The sequence below is a fragment of the Canis lupus genome, chromosome 7 (genome assembly GCF_003254725.2).
Source record: "Canis lupus dingo isolate Sandy chromosome 7, ASM325472v2, whole genome shotgun sequence".
Taxonomy (NCBI): domain Eukaryota; kingdom Metazoa; phylum Chordata; class Mammalia; order Carnivora; family Canidae; genus Canis; species Canis lupus.
In genome coordinates, this window is record NC_064249.1 from 19,315,635 (window position 1) to 19,338,465 (window position 22,831).

At 37.7% G+C, this 22,831-nt stretch overlaps 1 long non-coding RNA gene across 2 annotated transcripts in view; it reads right to left on the reverse strand.

The window, feature by feature from the left end:
* Positions 1-22,297, reverse strand: part of LOC112648233 (uncharacterized) — a 51,285-nt gene extending 28,988 nt beyond the window's left edge. For both annotated transcript variants that reach the window (XR_003128842.2, XR_003128841.2), the window contains exons 1-2: positions 22,102-22,297; positions 19,235-19,310 (exon numbers count right to left, since the gene is read on the reverse strand). This is a non-coding gene — a long non-coding RNA (uncharacterized LOC112648233). The remainder of the gene's footprint in view (positions 1-19,234; positions 19,311-22,101) is intronic.
* Positions 22,298-22,831: the final 534 nt, after the last annotated feature.

The following is a 22,831-nucleotide window of genomic DNA, read 5'->3' on the forward strand; positions in this document are numbered from 1 at the left end:
CCTGGGCTCGAGCCCTACATCATGCTCCATGCTCAGCAAGAAGTCTGTTTCTCTCTATCCCCCTGCCTGTGCTCACTCTCTCTCTTTCTCTGTCTCAAATAAATAAATAAAATCTTAAAAAATAATAGATGCTTACTTTGTAATTTGATCTTGAACAACATGACAGAGTTTGATTTTTTTCATTCTGTTGCTGATGCCTTAATGTTCTAAACTAGAATTTTCTATATTTCTTAGCGTTTAGCCTCAAAGATTTGCTTTGGTTTCCAAGTATCTTTCCTATAGACTTTGTGATCTCCCACTGGCTTTACAATACATTTCCATTGCTTAGTTTAAAACCCTACTAATTATCCATAGGACTTTGACCCTCTTTCCTTATTTTAACCCCAGAGTCTTGATTCCTTACTTTTCCCTCAGAGATGGTTTCTATACTTAGCAACAAAGAACTCCAGCTCATAAATACAGTATAGTTTTCACGACATCATGGTGTTTGAAGTGGTGTGTACCTTTCTGGGAAGAATTAGAAACCAGGAATGTGAAAAAAAATGCATGGAGAATGACAGAGAGGAATGAAGACTTTGGGAATACAATAAAGAAAGGGGATAAAGGTTGCATGGCACATTAGCACATTTCTTTAAAAATAAAAGGAACAGTGTATATAGATTCTGATAAAAATAATCATGTATTTGTATATCTAACTTTTTCCCAGATATGCTCCAACTTTTTGCTTCTTATATGATTGTCTTAATTTGGGTTCTCATTACCAAATGCCTTATTTATTAGCTTCCTCTAGTCCAATGACACCATTCATATATAATCACTCCTCTCTCCACTACTCCTAGCTCAATGTTCACACCACAATGCTTCTAGATTCTTTCCACTGTATTGTTCATATTAAATTTCCGGATCAAGATTTTTCAATAGCTCCTAGCTCCTCATTCCCTTTGTAATATATGTCTGGCATACAAAAAACAGAAACAAACAAACAAAAACAAAAAACTTTAATAATATGATATGTACTTGCTTATTCCAATTTCATACCTTGTCACTTTTCCCAACACACATGCATTCTATCCCTTCAAAACTAATTGAAGTTCCTTGATTTAATCTCATTTTCTCTGGCTTCCTAGCCATGTGTCCCTAAAACTTTATTTTTTAAGAATTAACTAATTAATTTATGAAAGAGAGAGCATGTATGACTGAGAGAGTGTACAAGAGGGGGAGGGGGCAGAGAGGGAGAGAGAGGGACAAGCAGACCCCACATTGAGTGCAAAGCCCAAAGGGGGCTGGATTTCATGACCCTGAGATCATGACCTGACCTGAAATCACAAGTTGAACACTCAATGGACTGAGTCACCAAGGCACCCCCATACAAAACTTTTTAACTTTGACCATTTGCACCAGGAGTAATTCTTGGTGTCAACTAGTTTTCTGCTTGCCATATCCATGGTGCCAGGCTTGGATCTTGTTATTTCCAAGATCAGCTGATGTGATCCCAAAGTTGATTTAGAGAAGTAAACAAAGATAAGAATTAGTAATCTCTCCTTATCTTTGACAAAAGACATGTCGTAGGGTGCCTGGGTGGTGCAGTTGATTGAGCCTCTAACTCTTGGTTTTGACTCATGTCTGATCTCAGGGTCATGGGATCAAGCCTCACATGGGTTCTGGGCTTGGCGCAGAGTCTACTTGAGTTTCTCTCTCCCTCTTTCTCTGTCCCTCCGCCCTGCATTCTTCACACACTCTCTCTCACTGAAATAAATAAATAAATCTTTAAAAATATATGCTGTGTTTATGATGAAATTATAGAACTCTGTCCAACATATTTATCATAAAGGGTTAAATGATAAATTAGCCTTGATGCATTACACAATAAAATGTTCTCAGCAAAGTGTATTTATTAAAAAGGAACCTTACATTATACGGGCACCTGGGTGGCTCCGTTGATTGTCTGACTCTTGATTTTGGCTCAGATCATATCTCAGGGTTATGAGATTGGGCTCCATGCTTGGCGTGGAGCCTGCTTAAGATTCTCATTCTCCCTCTATCTTTTCTCTCCCTCTCTCTCTCTCAAAAAAAAAAAAAAAAAAGGCAAATTACATTATAGTATTCTCATATTTCAAAAAATTATATTGTTTTTGATTGACTACATGGACACAGGCTAGTGTCAGAATGTAATAAAATTCCCAGTAAGAGAGTATCTTGTTATATGTGAAAATCTCCCTTTGGGAACATCAAGAAGAAAGTGTGTTTCTGAACATTTTGATCACAGGACTTTTAGAGAAAGTTGCACATTCCCATTTGTCTAAGGTTTCCTTTATGCACTTGAGATCACATAGATTAGATACAGTCATATATGTTGTTTAGCATTCATTTTTGTTTTAAGACCAGCCTTATAAAAACTGATTTTCGACTCTTAGGCGTTAATACACACAGCTTGAGAAACTATCTGCCTAGATTGGACTTCCACAGGCTAAACATGTGTCTTTTCTCCAGCATAGATATCTGAGAAGTTGCAAGAAAAGAATTAAATTTAATCAAATATGTGTTTAGCCTGTGAAAAAGAAATTTTTAATTAAAATAATGGTCAAATGGGCTTGCCTGACTACCCTTTCTTTTACTACTCACTTCGTTAGAGGTTATGATCCTTTCAAACTAACATGCAGGATTTGTATTTTCCCCTGAAGGTTTAATGAATTATTTATATCTTTTCTTATATTAATCTTAGTTCTTTACACCAGTGCTAAGTTACAAAATTTTTCACTCAGTCTGTATCTGTTTTTTTTTTTTTTTTTTTTTTAAGATTTTCTTTATTTATGAAAGACACAGAGAGAGAGAGAGGCAGAGACACGGGCAGAGAGAGAAGCAGGCCCCACACAGGTAGCCCAATGTGGAACTCAATCCCAGGACCCCAGGACTACACCCTGGGCCGAAGGCAGGCGCCAAACTGCTGAGCCACCCAGGGATCCTGTCTGTTTGTTTTTGAGTACAGTTGACAGATAATGTTACATTAGGTTCAAGTGTACAGCATAGTGGATTCAGCATGTCTATGCATCATACTACATTCTATATACTATACTATACACTATAATCTATACTTGCACCGTATACACAGGTGTGGCTACCGTCTGTCACCGTATAATAGTATTATAATATCGTTGACTATATTCTCTACGCTGTGCCTTTTCTTCCTGTGACTTGTTCATTCCATAACTGGAAGTCTGTATCTCCCTCTCCCCTTTACATATTTGTGCATCCCTTTATCCTCTTCCCTCTGGCAACCATCAATTTGTTCTCTGTATTTATAGGTCTGATTCTTCTCTTCCTGTGTTCTAACCTCAACTTTAGCACTTTATGGTTTCTCAGAAGACATCAGTTAGGCCCTTAAATTTCTATATGACCAGTCCCTTATTTCTCTTTTACATACAATGAAACTTCTTTTTTTAAGCCTTGGTATAAAACACTAGGTCAACCCTTGTGTTAAAGGCTCATATAGTTTCCTTAACTTTTTTCAAAGTTTTTGTTAAAATTATAATTCATGCATTTCTTTCAACAAATATTCATTGAATGTCTTATATGTCAAACACTAATCTTGGTGAATTTAGTAGGTTATAAAACAGGCATTATAGTGGGAAAGAGACAATAGCTAGGTAAATAAGCCAAGCATATCATACATTACTCAATGAGAAGAGTTTAAGGAGAAAGGTATGAAATAGGGATGATTATAATTAATTACTTGCATAATTGTTTGATGGGTACTTGTCTTTCTCATGAGACTCAAAGGCTGTGTCAGGTATATTCAGAGCCATATTCTCTAGGACCTGGAGGGATCTTGCATGTAGTAGGTGCTTAGAAATATTCACTGGTTAAAGTGAAGCACATGGAGAAAAACATTTTGAAAAAGCTTGGAATCATTAACAGCATGGTTGATATTATTTTGTTCTAGCCAGTCAAGGAGAGTGTATTCCAAGGATATTTCTTGGAGATATTAAGAAAGGAGGAAAGGAAAGGAACAGACTTTAGTTGAGTCCCTGTAGAGTGCTGGAACTGCCCTGGGTGCTTCATATTCACTCTCATATATGGTCCTTTAACAACTGGAGCTGGAAGGTATTACTTGTCTCATTTTAAAGATGAGGGATTGAAATTATTTTTCACTGATTAAAAATAATCCTTTAACTAGACTAGCAGTTTTAATTTTCATTTCCATCTTTAATGTAATTTTTTTGCCAGATAAGTTTTTATCTCTGAACTTTTCAGTTAAGTTATGAAACCCTATTTCCTCATATTTGGACTTCCCTGTTTTTCAGGGAAAATGTTTTTCAGCCTGAAAAATGTTCATATAGCATCTGCTTTAATTAAAGTGGAAATGTAGTAGTTGCATATATGAACACAAAGAAAATTTCTACTCTCTACAATAAGGCAGCCATGCTTCTGAATAGTAATATTTGATCCTTATTTCATGACCAAACTTTAAGGAATACAGCCTGAAACCAACTTTTCCATTTTCCTGGTAAATCTATCCATCTTCATATCCAGATTAGGAAGCTAAACAATGGCTGAACATTATAATTATATCATAGTGTTTATGAAGGTAAAAAAAAAAAAAAGTTGGCAAGGTTAAGGAAATGATGAGCCACAGAAAGTATATGGGATTTCCCCTAATCTCACATCATTCTGGTTGTGTTAATGTATACAGAGTTCAAGGAGTTGTTGTGTGAGGTCACTTCATGAAGCAATAGTTTATTATTAATTTATTCCTGGAAGAATAAAGAAGATTGAAGATGATACAGGGGATTCTCAAATTTTCTGAAAGAAAGATGTTGGCATCTGACTGTAATGTGTGAAGAGATCAGAGTTGGTAATCTCTATGGGCGGTTTATCATCATGCTGAAAATGATAAAGCAATATAGGCAGTATGTGTATAAACATGTTTTCCTGCCTTATATTTACTTATGTACCTGAAAAAATGCCATTCGTCTTTTTCTTCGCAGAGTAAGTACTCCCTAGTATGGTTTGGGATTTTAACTTCCTGGCTTACAAAATATTTTTGTTTGGGAGAACTGTCTCCTAGGTGGTATCTTTAAAGGGCCAGGGTAATATGCTCAAAACCATGAGTTCTAAGAAGGAAAGGGTCATGTTCAATCATTTCTTTGTATTTCTAGCTCATAGGACAGGGTTGACATAGGGTAACAATTCAATATAATTTGTTAAATTAATGAATAATGTATGTGACCCGGTTGTTCTCTATCCTCTGATTTATTTTTACTCTCTAGTCTCTTAAATATTCCTATTTTCTTTACAGCATTTATCACTATCTTTTTTTTTATGTTTATTTTTATTATCTGAATCTTTGCTCTAGACTATAACTTCATGAAGTAAGGACTTTATTAGTTTTGTTTATTACAATATTCCTTTTGTTTAAACTAGTATGTGGCACACAGTAGGTTCTCAGTAAATATTTATTAAATAATAAAGACAAAAGCAAGATATGCAAGCAAAACCACAAATGATAGTATATTCATCTGTATCGGTCAGAATCCAGTGAGAAGAAAGGAATCACAACAGTAATTTGAACGGAGAAAATTTGATATGAAGAATTGCTAAGCTATAAAATTGGTTAACTACTAAAAGAGGGAAAGAAAACTCTTAAGAAGTAGAAAAGTAGCAAACGCTTAAAGCATTTATTATTCCTTGGGCTGAAGGAGAGTTGAAGAAGGAAGGAAGAAACTAGAAGAGCTCTTCTCCCTCTGGCCAAGACTGAAGATTCATACCTCCAGTGAGGGTGAGGCTGCCATGGGAACACAGCGTGCTTGTGACAAGAAACTTGCTAGGGACACTACAGATGGTCCCCAGACCAACCTTCAGCATGGCAGAAAAACTTGTCAGAGTGTCCACGAGGTGAGCTGCTGATACAAGGCATTACTAGGCCTTTTCCAGGGCCATCAACTGGCTGCCATGCCAAAACCACACTTAGGAAGCAGGAAGAGAAATCCTTCTTCCTACCTTGGACTTGAGGTGTCTCTCCAGCACCCTCTATTGAGAGACCCTAAAAACTGAGCCAGCTATCAAAAAAGAAATGTTTAAAGACGGCTTCAGGATCAGGAAACAGGGCAAAGAGTGGTCTATGACCTGAAAAGCAATACAGTTTATAACTGGCACAGTATATTATAGAAGGGATATGCACCTATTAGAAAGAAAATGTTATAGAATATATATAGCATGTTTCAATTTGGGGGAGCCAACTCACCAGCATGGTCTTGTTTCTGTATGAGCAAATAAGAAGCATACCAAACTGCTAACTAGAGGATAAAATAAGGGGCCAATAGGGGAGAATAGTAATGTTACTATAGACACTACAGATGTATTAGATTGCAACAATGAGTGCATATTACTTTGGAAACACCTGCAAAATGTAGACTTCACTTTTTGTCAGCACTAGAGCTGTATGCTCCCTCACCACCCCCACCCCTGCCTTAATATTGACAGGGCCCCAAAAATGTTAGAGAGCACATTGTCCTCCTTTGAAAACATCTTGCTTAATCCATTGAGAATTGAAGTGGTCTCACTCTGATCCAGTTCTGACCAAGGATATGCCACAGTAATTGGCAGTAATTGGTTTGGGAAAGGAAGGGTTCTGAGAAAACTCACTGTTCTTAAAAAGAAGGATCCAGGGCAGCCCGAGTGGCTCAGCAGTTTAGCGCCACCTTCAGCCCAGGGCCTGATCCTGGAGACCCGGGATGGAGTCCCACATCAGGCTCCCTGCACGGAGCCTGCTTCTCCCTCTGGCTGTGTCTGTGTGTCTGTGTATGTGTGTGTGTGTGTGTGTGTGTGTGTGTGTCTCTCTCTCTCTTATGAAAAAATAATAAAATCTTAAAAAAAAATAAACCACTTAGTTTATTTATTTTTTAGATTCCACACGTAAGTGAGATTGTATAGTATTTGTCTTTTTCTATGTGATTTATTTCACTTAGCGTAACACCCTCTAGTCCATCCATTTTGTCATAAAGGGCAATTTTTCATTCTTTTTTATGGTTGAATAGTATTATAAATGCTATAAATACATTATCTCATGAAGTTCTCACAAGAACACTAATATGAGTATACTTAGTGATTGGGTTACATAGTTGAAAACAATATAATCTTGGGACGCCTGGAGGGCTCAGCAGTTTAGCACCTGCCTTCCGCCCAGGGTGTAATCCCAGAGTTCCAGAATCGAGTCCCACATCGGGCTTCCTGCATGGAGCCTGCTTCTCCCTCTGCCTGTGTCTCTGCCTCTCTCTCTCTCTCTGTGTCTTTCATGAATACATAAATACAATCTTTTTTTTTTTTTTTAAAAAGAAAACAATCTAATCTATACCTTGAAAAGGCTCACAAATTAGTGAGCAGACAAACAGACTATAATAATATATTATGATAAGGGTTATAGTAGATTTATGTATCCTTCTATGTTCAGCACCTTTCTGGTGGACTATTTCTCTTATTGTCAGTTCATAGTTAGGAAGCACTGACTCTATCTCATACCCCAGCACCAAGAGTGAGTATATGACCTAGGCCTGGTCAGTCAGGCTATCTCATTGTCCTGAGTAATGTGAGTTTTCAGTAAAACAGGTAAATGGCCGAAGTTAGTTCAATGAGTACTTTTGATGGAAATTTTAAGAAAGCAGCTGGTGACCTTCTTTGTCACCATGTAGTGGTAGCCTACTTGAGATTAAGGCCAATAATATAGGGAAAAATAAAGATAAAAATGGAGGAAAATATGTGGACTCCTGAAGACATTGGTTAAGCCACTATATTCAGCTATGCTTTAAAATTTACCTCTTGGTCTTTCCACTGGCTTTAACGGTTTGCTGTTTTTAAAAATATTTTATTTATTTATTTACCTGAGAGAGAGAGAGAGTACACAAGCAGAAGGGAGGAGCAGAGGGTGAGGGAGAAGCAGACTCCCTGCTGAGCAGGGAGCCCAAAGCAGGGCGGACCCAGGACCCCGGGATCATGACCCTGGCTGAAGTCAGGCACTTAATTACCAAATGAACCCCCCAGACACCCTCCACTGGCTTTAACTTAATGCATTCTCTTTAGTTCCCCCTTCTCTATTTTTAAATGTTTTGGGTTTAGTTTCAGAACTTACAAACAAAAGTCCTGGTATAACAAATGTAATAAGGCATGGAAAGATCTACGGGTTCCTAAAGGAAGCTTACCTATTTTAGTTCTGAGTAATGGAGTTAAGGAGGTTCCAATAAGATAAATCTTGGTAGAAGTGAAACAGATGTTTTCAAAGAAGAAATAATTAAGCTGAGAAAGGATAAAGGGAAAATAATGGAAAGGTGTAGGAAGGGAGTACGGCATGTTCACAAAACTATAGGTTGTTGTCTGTGGCCAGATCTTAGGATGCCTGTGGAATTTGGAGAAAAGATAAGACTGGGAAGATAGGTAACCAGGGGTCAGATTTTGTACAGCCTTAGGTTTGTGTTTTATCTTGAAGTTGATGGGGGTTTACTGATATGGCCTTAGAAAGTTTGTTGTGATGACACTGAGGAAGTGATGTTAGAAGAGATAAAACTAAATGCAGAGGTCCAGTGAGACTATGATAGGAATCTATATAAGAAGTGAAAAAGCTCTAAAGTAATATTTAAGGAGCACTTAATAAAAAGAGTTGACAGGGCTCAAAGATAATGGATTTGGGAAATCCAAGAAAGAGAAAAGCTCTAGGAGGACTTCATGTTTTTTATTTAAGCAACTTGGTGGTTACTGCTATTCATCGCGATGGTAATTATAGGCAAAAATAGTAAAAGGTTATTTTCATTCAAATGCAAGAATAAGTTATAAAATATGTGAAATACTTTACATTCAAAAGTTACTTATAGAGATGAAATGACAGGTGTACTATTAAAAGCAGGAGGAAGAAAAATCTCAGGTGATAAGTAAAGCATTTACCTAGTAACTTCTACCACTGATGAAATTATTAAAAAGTTTTAAAGATTTAGTCCAGTTGGCAGCTAACTAAAATAATGGAAACTTTGCAGTGAAAATTTTGGTAAATATGCAGATTTCTCCCCACAGAGTGTAATTAAGCTTATTATTTTGAAATAGACTTTGAAAACACTTTGAGGTCTCTATGCCTTATAAAAGGAGTGAATGGTTACCCATAAAACATCCTTTAAAAAATTACAGTGCTCTGAATGAGAGAGAAGTCTGCACAGTTTTGACTAAAATCGGCATTACCCAGGATCATTAGCAATTTCATTCATCAGCCACAATGACAAATGCCACTGTGTGGTTAAAAAAAATCCCCAAATTAGAAATCTATGTTCTCATAGGGGGATATTCAGAAAAACACAATGTTGGTTTAGTTGGCAGTTCTTAACAGTGGATATCAAAATTTTTTTTTAAATCATGATTAAAATAAGGTTAATATCTAGCCAAGTTTCTCTCCTTTCATGAATATAACACTAATTTACTTAAATTGCCAGTTCTAAGGAACCTGGGTGGCTTAGTGGTTGAGCATCTGCCTTTGGCTCAGGGCGTGATCCCGGAGTCCTGGGATCGAGTTCAGCATCAGGCTCCCTGCATGGAGCCTGCTTCCCCCTCTGCGTGTGTCTCTGCCTCTCTGTGTCTGTCATGAATAAATAAATAAAATCTTTTAAAAAAATCGCCAGTTCTGGTATGTTTGTTAAAATCATAGTTTATTTTTATGTAGTCATTTTCCTATTTATTTTGTTTTTAAATGTTCATTGAAAAATTTAAACTATACAGATATATAAATATATGCTTTCTAAAACTTTAAGCTGCATGTGTGTGTGTATGTGTAGAGAGAGAGAGGGAAAGAACAAGAACTATTATTTATATATCTAATGTATAGTTTTAACGTAGGTGATCATGTTAACGTTTTGTTCTGCAACTTGATTTTCCACTTAATATTATATCATCAATAAGGTTTCATATTATTATGCCTCCTTATTTATTTTTTTAAATTTTATTTATTTATTTGAGAAAGATACAGAGAGCATGAATGGGGGTGGGGGGAGTCAAAAGGGAGAGGGAAAAGCAGACTGCCTGCTGAGCAGGGAACCTGAATGGGCACTTTTCCAGGATTCTGAGATAACAACCTAAGACGAAGGCAGATACTTAACCAATTGAGCCACCCAGGTGCCCCTATATCTCCTTATTTTTAATGGCTACATAATCTTCTAGAAATTATTTTACCACTCTTTTGCATCATTTAAAAATTAGTATATGCTTAAAAGGGTGTCTGGCACATAGTAAGCACTCTGTGTGCTAGGTCTTATCAAAACTATAAGGGATTCTATAAAAGATGAGAGAGGATTCCAAATAGCAGGCAAGGCAGAGATGGGCTTGGCAGGGCCTGTATTTAGGGCAGGAAGCATCCAACACAGACAGAGATGCTCCAGGGCCAGGGCAGGCAGTTGATCTGCAGGCAAGGCATTTAATAAACTAGTTTTGGGGAGCGCCTGGGTGGCTTAGTGAAGCATCAACTCTTGGATTGGGCTCAGGTCCGGAGCTCATGGCTTGCAAGATCCAGTCCCCCTCAGGCTCCCTGCTCAGTGGGAGTCTGCTTAGACATTCTCTCCCTCTGCCCCTTCTCTGCACACTCTCTCTCTTTCTCTCAAATACATAAATAAATCTTAAGAAAAAAAAAAGCACTTTTAGGAAAATATACCTTATCTAAAGCTGAGTGTATTTTTAGAGATTGGTAGTTTCAGAATTACATACAAATTAGATTTTCAGGATAAAGCCACTGTAAGTCTGTTAGCTGACTCAGTGCCAAGTATGATTCCAGTGTTTTGCAGGTGAGACACACATTATAGACTAAGACACTTCTCCTAGCACATGATGCGCTGTAAAGGAAATGTAGGCAATCCGTGTAAGGGGGAAGTGGTTAAGTGATTGAAAGCAGTTCAGGAATTGTGCAATGCAAAGCCATGGTCACAGAAAACTCCAAATGCGTTTTAATTTTCAAATGCTGAATTACACAGAGAATTGCACAAGGACAGTCTCAGAAGGCTCCCAACCAGACAACCATAATCATCCTGACGTACCTTGATTCCCATTGCTTTTGCCTGCTAGAGCACATTTGGAACATTTTAAGAATCTGCCCCACAGACAAAGAGGAAGTATTTTTGTTGTGAAAATCTGGCTTTTTGTGATTGGACAAGGAGAACTGCATGTACATTTAATTCACAAACAGTATCATCTGTCAAAAGCATCTCTCATTTAGTAGTGATTGAGATTTTTTTTTTTTAAGATTTATTTTTTAGAAGGGGGAGGGTCAGAGGGAGAGAGATCTAAAGCAAACGCCGCACTGAGCACAGAGAGGATGTGCAGCTCAATCCCCTCAACCCCAAAATCAGGACCCTGAGGTCACAACCTGAGCTGAAAGCTGAGTCAGGCACTTTAACCGATTGTGCCACCCAGGAACCCTGGAATTGAGGGTTTTTAAAAAGCATTTCTCTGTGGACTTAAGTAGTGATTCACTTGTTTATTTTTAGTGCATTTTTTCATCTTTAATTTATTAGTGATAACTCAGAGATGTTGGCTCTTTACATTTCCTTTCTTTCTCAGAAATAGCCCAGCTCACCTCAAGATGAGTTAAAGCATTTGCTATTTGAGAACCATATTGATTTTAATTCTTTTCATCATAAAAATTATACATGCAAACATAAATAATATATAAATTCCTTATACGTCACCATAGCTTTCATACAACATGAAACCAAAATATTAAATCCATAAAAAGTAAATTCAAGCAAAATTTAAAGCATTAATTTAATCAAGCAAACAATGTTGTGTTTTGCACAGTGGAAAATCAGTGCTGACTGCTACGGCCCAGGTGCTTTCACACTTTCCAGGCTTAGACTACATTATGCCATCTGTCGACTCAATTCTTCCAGAACTTTTCTCACAGTGTTGCACAGGGTGATAGAGCATAATGGGCAAGAGCAGAGGCTCTAGAGTTGTATTTCCCAGGTAGTTTAAATCCTGCTTCTGCTACTACTTACTGGCTCAATGACTTCAGGCGAGTTACTTAACCATTTTGTGATTTAGTTTCCTCACATCTGGAAAATGGGAACGGTGACAGTCCCTACAGCATTGGGTTGTGATAATTCAGTGAGTTAATGGCCAAAGACTAGAACAAGAAAATATTCAATAAATACACTAGGCTGTGATGTCATTTGGCATACACATATAACTTAATTTTCATAAGCCAGTGTGGTGGCTTTGCAATGTGTCAACTTGGCTAGCCTGAACTACATTTCCCAGAATGACCTTTCTTGAAAGTCTGTGGTTAGGGTAAACCACAAAGGATATTCTTGTGCAAGATTTGGAAGGCAGACATGAAGCAGCAATTATTTTGTGGCTCATATACATTGTCACTTATAGGCTGGCTCACCCACTTCGCGTAAGCCAGGAGCTGGGCCTACAACTCTTGCACTTCCCTCCTATAACTTCTCTGACTCCTGGGACAAATGTATTTGTTTAGCCTCATGGTGAAGCCCCCCGCCCCCCCACCCCGACATTCCAGAATACACATAGCACTAAGGGCAGAGGAACAAAAACTGACATCAGTTTCAGTCCAACCTTGCAGATTCCAGCTCGTGCTTATGGGTTCCAGTTTATTCTTGGTCTCCCTGACTTTGCAACCATTTTCTCTTCCTGACTGCCTATCTCATAGATTTTAAGCTCCAGCACTGGATGGAAAGACAACAGACTTAAAGAGACTGCTTTTTAAGCAGCTCCCACAATTGTGTAAGGTCAAATCTCTATAACAAATCCATAGAGAGATCGATAGATCGATAGATCAATAGATCGATAGATAGACACACACATACACACACACACACACACAGATGGGTCCCTAGTGGCCCTGATCCTCTGAATAAATGCCTGTCTGATAAAGCCAGAAATAATTAAAATAGTTCCACTTCACAACATGATCATAAACTCAAATGAAAACATGAACAATTAAAACACATGGATATCTGGTTGTAAGAAGATCATTTATAAAACTTGAATAAAATTACCCTTTAGGTTATGAAGCTTCACATTTAAAAAAATTCTCATAAGGTGTCCTAGATTATATCACCTTTGTAGCAGACACTGTAGACTTGAACTTTTCTAAAAATATATCATAGATAAGATTCCTTGATTCTCAGTCTCCAAACTTATTTCCGGATTCAAAGGAATTCTGTCTCTCACTAACCACTCATTCTATATCAATTCAATCATTTTAAAACATTTTTGAGTACCTGGTAGGTGCTAGACATGCAGTTGTTGCTATGTATACAAAAACAAATAACTGTCTTTTCCTTAAAGGATCTGAGTTTCTAAAAGGGAGAGAAACAAACAAATAAGCAATGATGATAGTGTGTTGAGTGCCATGACGGAGCCATGCAAAGGACTCTCTTTGAAAAGGCAGTCAACACACAAAGGGGAGTGGGGGAGAGCTGTCTAGAGAGTGAGTATTTGAGTTGAATATAAAAATATAAATAAGGGTTAAGCTGTAAAGGGGAAAGATATTTCAGATAGAAGTACATGACTATGTAGTTCTGGAGGCTCATGGAAACATAGACTTTTTGGAAAAATGCCTAGGAGGGAATCATGAATTTCATGAAGGTCAGGAGCAAGATCAGAGTTAGAATCACACTGTGAAATTATTTTAACTTTGGAGACAGTTAAAGTTGTGTATGAGAGAATACAGATTGAGCATAAAATAAGAAAGACAATGGTGGCCAAGAATGGTACTCAAAAGAACCACACCACTTTGCAAGCGAAGGAAGAAGCACCCTTAACATAAATAGGAGGGGCTGGATAAGAAGCAGGAAAGATTATGTCTTTAAATCCAGGTGGTGAGGGGATTTAAAGAGAATGTGTTCAAAGTGTCAAATGCTGAAGAAGGTGCAGTTAAAATATGGATGGATGATAGAGAGATATTATGGGTGACCTTTCACAGTATACTTCCAGAGGAATAGAAAGGCATGAATGAGTGATCCTGAATGCTCACCAACAAAACCCAGAGCTAGGGATCCCTGGGTGGTGCAGCGGTTTAGCGCCTGCCTTTGGCCCAGGGCGCGATCCTGGAGACCCAGGATCAAGTCCCACATCGGGCTCCCGGTGTATGGAGCCTGCTTCTCCCTCTGCCTGTGTCTCTGCCTCTCTCTCTCTCTCTCTCTGTGTGTGTGACTGTCATAAATAAATAAAAATTAAAAAAAAAAAAAAACAAAAAAACCCAGAGCTACTGAAGTAGACAGTAGCTGTGAAAATGTTTTATCTTGTCACAGAAGCATTCTTTCCTTTCAAAATTTGCTATGGTGATTAATCTAACAAAAATCAGAATCTGCTGCTATCCTTATAGAAACCTCAGTTCAGTTAACTCCCCAAAGCTTACAGTATAAAGTCTCTGTGTTATCAATCCTAGTTGTGTAGTTCCCTTTCTTATAAAAGGATGATATAACCCATCATTGCTATGTGACTTATAGTGCCTTCTATAGGATGAGTTTATATGCCCAGTCCATTATGTTGGGCTTGTTCGTGTGACTTGCTTTGGCCAATGACAGATGAGCAGATGAGATATTTACTTCATTCAAGCAGAAGCTTTAAGAACATTTACATGTGTCCAACTTTCTGCTACAAAAATGCATGTCCCAAATAAGGACTGCTCCTTGGGCAGCCCAAGTGGCTCAGTGGTTTAGTGCTGCCTTCAGCCCAGGGTGTGATCCTGGAGACCTGAGATGGAGTTCCACGTAGGGCTCCCTGCATGGAGCCTGCTTCTCCCTCTGCCTGTGTCTCTGCCTCTCTCTGTCTCTCTGTCTCTGTCTCTCTCTCTCTCTTTCTCTCTCTGTGTCTCTCATGAATAAATAAATAAAATCTTTTTTTTTTAAAGGACTGCTCCTTAATCCTGGGTGCTCTCAGAGGCAGATATGTGGAAAGAGCTATAGCAGATGACTCACAATCACTGATATATAATATGAGGAAAATTTAATGTTTGTCATTGAGCCACTAAGACTTTTGAGTTGCTTATCACTTCTGCAAAGCTGTTTAATATGTAATTTGATAATGAATTTGGAGTAATGCTACTTCTTAATAAGAGAGTACCCAAAATAAGAGAGTAGTGAATCCAGATTTATATTTAAGATTGATCACATAAGCAAATTTAGGACACAAGAAAATGCTTTGACAGGATAAAACATCTTTATTTATTTTTATTTTTTATGTAGGTTCCTTGCCCAGCATGGAGCTGAATCCTGGGCTTGGGCTCACAACCCTAAGAGCAAGAGTCTGACGCTTAATCAACAGAGCCACCTGGGCACCCCAGGATAAAACATCTCTATAGCCCACTTTCTATATCAGTGGTTTTGCATCTTCTTAACTACAGCTTTCATTACCATGTGGCATAAAGAGACAAATTCATTCCAGTTTTTTAATGGATATTTACCCTTATCCTCTTCTCATGAGTAGTGATATTTCAACATGGCTATTATTTAGTTATCATGGACATAGATTTTCATGCTGATTTGGCAACCACAAAATTTAGATATTTTTAAATTACCCTGTAATGTATGGGTATCTAGCTGAAAATTAATAACATATGACTGTTCTTAGGCTCTGTGCTTTTCATGTACACTAGAGAAAGTTCTCACCCAATCTACATCTGGACAGCATTATGCAGAATCTGGAATTCCCTTAAATTTTGAGAAAAAACATAAATAAACATCAGGATTCTTATTTTACTGCTCTTCTATGAATATAACACTGTTCCCAACTGGACCATGTGGGTAATGATTTCAATATGGATTAGTATTCATGTTAGCCTACCCCTCCGTGACCCCATGGTCCTTCTCTGACCTCCGTCGTCCCTGAGTTTTACCTGAGCCACACCTGGTCTCTCCTCCCATTCCCAAGTATAGCTTCATCTGCTCCCCTACCTATTCCAGACCCTACCCTCTTCCCAAGTCTCATTTCATTTCACTAATTTAACCTGTGTCTTAGTGGTGAAATTAAAGAATGGGCTTTAGAGGTGGTTAGAGATGAAGTTGTTTGTGGCATATATTATTGAATGATTTTTTTAAGTAGTGGGTTACTTTTAAGGCTTTATCAAAATACAATATAAAATTCTTGTTCCTGGGATCCCTGGGTGGCGCAGCAGTTTGGCGCCTGCCTTTGGCCCAGGGCGCGATCCTGGAGACCCCGGATCGAATCCCACATCGGGCTCCCGGTGCATGGAGCCTGCTTCTCCCTCTGCCTGTGTCTCTGCCTCTCTCTCTCTATCATAAATAAATAAAAATTAAAAAAAAAAAATTCTTGTTCCTATGTCAAAACTGTCGGTTCAAATTCTTTCTGCTTTCCTCACTTGTAACTATTTTTGATAAATCAGGGATGCTTCTCTGTAATTTAAAATAAAGGAACATATCTGAAGTCTCTGGATTTTGTCATTGGCTACTTTAATGCCATTAATAGTGATATGGCCTGAGATATAAAGCTTTGTAGAGGACAGAGCCATTTAGATTGGATCTGAGGACTGGTAAATACCAACCAACAGTATATGGATTGGTTAAATTTTTTATTAATAAAGAAACTAATGAATTCACTTTATTTCTGAACAAGTTACATTACTTTCAGATAATTCATATTTGGGTTTTATATAGTCAAAGTTTAAGCAATAAAGTTCAAAGAATAGTGTAAGCAAATTATATTAGATATATATATATTTTTTTTTCTTTTCAGGATGACACCATTTAAGAGTCGCAAATTTGGAAAGGTTTTAGTTATCATTCTTCCCTAAAACACCTATCTCTCAAAGCCTTCTCCATTAAACCCCCTCCCTCCTCTCCTTTCCCTCCTCTGTAGCCATTCCAAGACTTAAATTCTAATCAAACTTCTTTTGAATTTGTGTCTTTTCTCCAACTGAGCTTCTACAAATCTCTTACCGGCTTGCCCAGCATGGCATTGTTGTTCAGAAAAGTCTTGTTCCTTAGTTTTTTAGTTTTTCTGTTTCCTAGTGACATAGAGATATTAAAATCTAAATACAAACCCTTAACATAGTCAAGGTCAATAAATAATATTCATACCAATTAAGTCCCAGTGCTGTGACTGTAGGTCTCTGAACTTGGCTGCAGTTATTTTCAGTTATTTTTCTGATGGTGAATTCACTTATTGCTCTTCTACAACTGCTTATAAAATCATTTCATAGTCACTTTATAGATGCCTTGAGTAGTGTTGGGCTGGCGAGACTGAGGACCTCAAAACGGCCGACTCCAGGCCAGCAACCTCCCAATAATGCCTCCTTGCCACCCTACCCTAATTTAGCTTACAAGACCTGTAATCCTTGCCCTAATCGGAAGGCCGTCCTGCCCCCACCTTCCCAACGAAAACTCTTTACAGACCCCCCTGCGGTCTGCCTGGGTGCGACTCCCTCCCCTCGCCCCCCCACCCTCCCTCCCCTGCGGCCCCGGAGCAGTGCATCCCATTAAAAGCCTGTTTCGGGATCCCTGGGTGGCGCAGCGGTTTGGCGCCTGCCTTTGGCCCAGGGCGCGATCCTGGAGACCCGGGATCGAATCCCACGTCGGGCTCCCGGTGCATGGAGCCTGCTTCTCCCTCTGCCTGTGTCTCTGCGCCTTTCTCTCTCTCTCTGTGTGACTATCATAAATAAATTAAAAAAAAAAAAATTAAAAGCCTGTTTCGACCAACTTTTGCCTGGCCTCTCTATTCCATTTCACTACGGATCAGATTAAACCTGACAAGTAGTATCTTATAGATTAAAAATACTTCTTTTTCTAATTATAATATTTTATTTTTAACCCTCCCTCATTAGGGGCAATTAATATTGTCTAGCCTTTTTGGGGATATTCAGTAAAACTGGTATGCTATTGCTATTTTAAGGCAGCCCCACCTCCAGTTGTTCAGCATGTTTTGAATCAGTCTTGCAAGTTATTTTTAGTGATAAATTTCCCTAAAAAGGCTGTTTCCAAGTAACCACAGCAAAGCATAAAATGAGTTAAGAAAAAAGGCATAACCTTGGTGGTGATGGTGTTTGATTGAGTGATAGGAGTAGGAGAGCCCCTACTCAGTGAGCTGAAGAAGGATGAGAATCAGGAGCCAGGGAGTATAGACAACTATAGCAGTAACTTTGCCCATAAAACTATAGGCTAGATGTAGGTATTAGCTTAAAGTACATTTGGGGAAAAGAAGACATATATTATTTTTCTTGCTTTTTTAAGGTAAGAGAGAGCTGAGAATATTTAAGGATTCAGTGGAAGGGGTAAGAAGGAAATGAGAAGTTAAAATAAAGTAGGAAAACTAATGGAAGATGGTTTTTGAGGGCAAGAAGAAATGGAACTCAGTGCAGATGTGGAAGGAATGCTGTGGGTGAGAAATAGGACACCTTTTCCAGCCTTTTTTTTTTTTTTTTTAAGTATTCAACCCATAACAGAGTGGCACTCCTAGATGCCAAGGGATGAAAAGTTGCAAATAGCAAACCCTCTTACTCAGGAAGGGAGTGCATACTGTGTTAGATGTAGCTGAAATTACAGTGGCAGAGATGGAGAGTGGAGTCATCCCTTAAGAATAATAATGTCTATACTGTAGGATTATCATGAGGAGTAAAAGGAGATAACACATACAAAACATTTTTTAAAGATTTTATTTATTTATTCATGAGAGAGAGAGTGAGGATGAGAGAGAGAGAGAGAGAGAGAGAGAGAGAGAGGCGCAGAGGGAGAAGCAGGCTCCATGCCGGGAGCCTGACGCGGGACTCGATCCCGGGACTCCAGGATTGCGCCCTGGACCAAAGGCAGGCGCCAAAACGCTGAGCCACCCAGGGATTCCCCCATATAAAACATTTAGCACAAAACCCAGAATATATGAAAAGTACTCAATAAATTGTTAAGGATCCTGGTCTCCTTTCTTTTTTTTTTTTCCTGGTCTCCTTTCAATAAATAATAGTTACTACTATAAAAATAATACCAATAACAGTAATAGTATTCTTCAATTTTTTAAATAATTTATAAACTCCATCTGTACTAGGCCCTGTTTTAAGAATAGGAATATAAAGTAGATTGAAATTAAATATTTGTTGAAAGAATGAATGATTTTGCGTGTAATGGGACAGAAAGGCAATATAGATGATGAGCCAGTGAAGCAAATCCAAAAAGGCGATACAGAGTCCTCCAGGAAGAATTGGAGCTCTAGGGATGGCTTCAACAAGAGATGATAACTGAATACTTACCTAGGTAGAAAGTAGATGACATTGGATGGTGTATTGTTTAATCAATGGATTCCGTTTGCCAGTTCCTGTATTGTGTCTATGGAAAACACACATGAACACATTCACACGCATATACACATATGTACACATACACACATGCACGTGTGTACACATGTACCTGGTAGAAATTCAATCAAAAGGATAAACGGAAAGCTTCTCAGATATTACAATATAGTTAATGGTATGTTCTCTAAAGCCCTGGGTGCATTGTGGGCAAGACAGAATTGGGAGGGGGGAGGCTCACTGTGCTCCCAATCCTACTCCTGCTTCAACTACAACAGCTCCTCTCCTATCTTCTCCACCCTTGCCAGAGGGGCACTAAGGAGATTGTTCTTTGCCTTTTGGGACAATCCAGCCCTACCCAGGTCTTTTAAAATTACAATCAGTAAGTAATCAGACCTGATATATCATCTGATGACTCAGTTATTATGCAATGAGAGTGAGTCACTTCTCTTCTCTCCACAATTTCTCTCTGGGCAGTCTTTTCCAATTCCATAGCCTAGACTGCCAACTGAGTGGCAGTGATTTGCAAATCTTTATCTCGTGCCCAAACCTCTCTTGGCCACAGATTCTACCTAAATAACAATGGAATAGCTTTACCTGGTTGTCCCAGAAGCACCTCTAACTCAGTATATGAAAAGTTGGGCTCACAGATTTCTCCACTAATTAGATCTTTCCTGTATTTCTATAATTTGTTAATTAGCATATTAGGGCTTCATTTTAGATTATTCCTTCTCCTCCATCCTCAGCATCTAATCTGTTCCTCTAACCTCTGTGTGTGTGTGTGTTTAATCTCCTAAACATCTCCTTCTCTCTATTTCCATTGCCAAAGTTCAGTTGCATGCTAATTTTTACAATGGCCTCTACTAATATTTCTTTTAAAATACATTCTTCAAATAAACTATCACTAATTCCCCTTCAGAAATCATCAGAGAATCAATTTCAAACTCCTGACTGTGCCTTATTTTCACCACATGTTCATTGCTTAATTTTCTAGCATCATTTACCAGCATTCTCTTCCTTATATTTTTTCATTTCTCTTGTGATTTCTTGGCAAAAAAGGATTCTCAACTCCCCAAACATATATATTTTGCCATGTCTCCATGCATGTATGAAGATTTTCCTTCCACCTAGAATGTCCTTTCCTCTACCTCTGCCACACCTCGTACCCTGCCTTTGTCCACCTGGTTCTCTTAGTCATACTGAAAACAGTTTTTCCATCTTCTCCTTGAATCCTTCCCACACCTCCTTCCCCTTCCCCCAGGCAGAGTGACTTGCTCCCTCTTCTCTACTCCCAAATACCTTCTTTTACATCTATATTGTATTAATTGCCTCATTATATAATAACTCTCTGCTTCATAGATTGTATCTTCCTGAGAGTCAGATCTTGAATGGATGAATGGATAAGGAAGTCTAAGCCAATTTTATTTCTCTTTTATAATATAAAAGTAGTTTAGATCTGAACAATTGAAGTGTAACTGATGTTTTCAGGAATCTGTGAAACATTCACAAACTGCTGTGATTCAACCCTACCAAGGACCAACTCAAAAACGGTCAGAAAGCTTCTCTTTTCTCTTCTTACGATCTGTGGTTAAGTAAAGAAAATCTTGGGTCATTTTGCCTTGCAGTCTGTAGAGGTTTTGAAAATGTATTCAATATTCAAAACAGAAAAAAAATATTAGAATGAAATTTCCAATTATGGGTATGTTTAAGAATCATTTATGATATAATAGTAAGGTAATTAATTGGCCAGAAGATTGTAAGAGCACAAAGTGCCTTGGAGGATATTTATCATTTGGCTGTTTGTTATCTGCATAAGCTTCTAGTTATGCTGATTTTACAAAAAACATTTGATTTTTGTCCTTTTCTTTTGCATTTGATGCTGTCATAGAGGAGGTCTTCCATCTTTGTGTGTGTATATATATATTCATTGGTGATTAATAACTGCATTTCATTGATTAGTTGAGAGCTAAACTGATAAACAAGATTTTTTTAAAAATCTATTCATTTCTATTCAAGAAGAGATATAGTTTCAGAAATGTTAGGCCTTTCTAGGCTAGGTACTAAAAACATAATTTTTTAGAGTGCTTAAAGGCAAGAACTCAAAATTTCATTATTCATTATTATTTTTCAGACTTTTTTTAGCAATTATTATTTTTTGATGTGTTATAGAGCTACATTCCATTTCTTTTTATTATAGGCTCAAAAGGTTCTTGAATCACCATTTGGGAAAAAGAGTAGAGAAGGATTTCTTTTTCCTTCTTCTAAGGAAATATTAACTTTCCAAAGGAATATTAATCTAATTGGAGCCAAATCCTAAACATTGTTGGACCACATTTAGTTGTAGATGGGGGTATGGTATATAAGGTCCTGCATTTAATTGTGAATCTCCCTCCTTCCTCTTGTACCATGAAGCAAGAGCCAGAGAAAGTGTTGAAGGGTCTTCTCCAAAGGTAATCCTAGTCATCCTACTCTCTTTGCCCTTCTTGGCATCCACAAGCATTCTCATCTTTTTAGTCTTTTGTACCAAATGGTCAACCTGAAGTTAGTAAGACCCTAAAATATGGATTTATACTTAAACTAGTGAAAAAAAAGCACTTAAAGCAATCCTTTTCACCAGGTTACATTCATTAACACAGCTAACCAGAGATCTCTGCTTTGGAATTTAAGTACAGAACAAGCTAATAATAAACTGGTAACTTATTTGCCATTTCCCCTGGATTCTTATGAATATTTCTTCTATGTGGATATCATGTGAAAAGAAACAAAGCCTAGGTTGAAACATTCCTGGGTTTTCTGGCTATAATACAAGAATCCTCCAAACTCACATGATCATTCATAACAAGCTGTTCTGGGACTTTGTCTTTATTGTCCACATTGTCATATAGTTATTGTCATCATCATCATCATCATCATCATCATCATCATCATCTGGATATTACTGAGAGTCTCCATGGCTGAATTACAGAAAATATTGGAAGAAACTGGAATCTGAGATGATTAGGTCTTCTGACCTAACTATAAGGTCAGAAGAGAGGATTGTGACATAATAATGATGGTAAAGATCATTATCATAATAACGTTAGCACTAACATTTATTGAATATTTAGTGTATGCCAGACTCTGTACTCATTGTCTTATATTTCCAATTTTACTAAATTCTCAAAAGAACTCTATGAAGTAGATACTATTATCATTTCCATTACATAGAGTAGAAAACTAAGCGCTAGAAAAGTTAGGTAATTTTCCCAATGTCCAAAATGACATTACTGTTCAGTATTATGTTGATCATGAGCATTTGAAAGGAAATGATGACTTTATAAATCTTGTTTTGAGATTTATGTTCTCAGCAACAATACAAACACAATTTGAAAAGGGACTAAAAAACAAATATGATTTTGTGGAAATTTTTGATAAGCTATATTCATTAAAATAAAATACTGATACAGGCATCTACCTTTATTTGGAAATGCAATATTCTTTTATTTAGACTTATGTCCTAATTAAAGTTATAAATTGTTGAATTTAAATTTTGCCTCTAATTCTGCTTCCTATTAA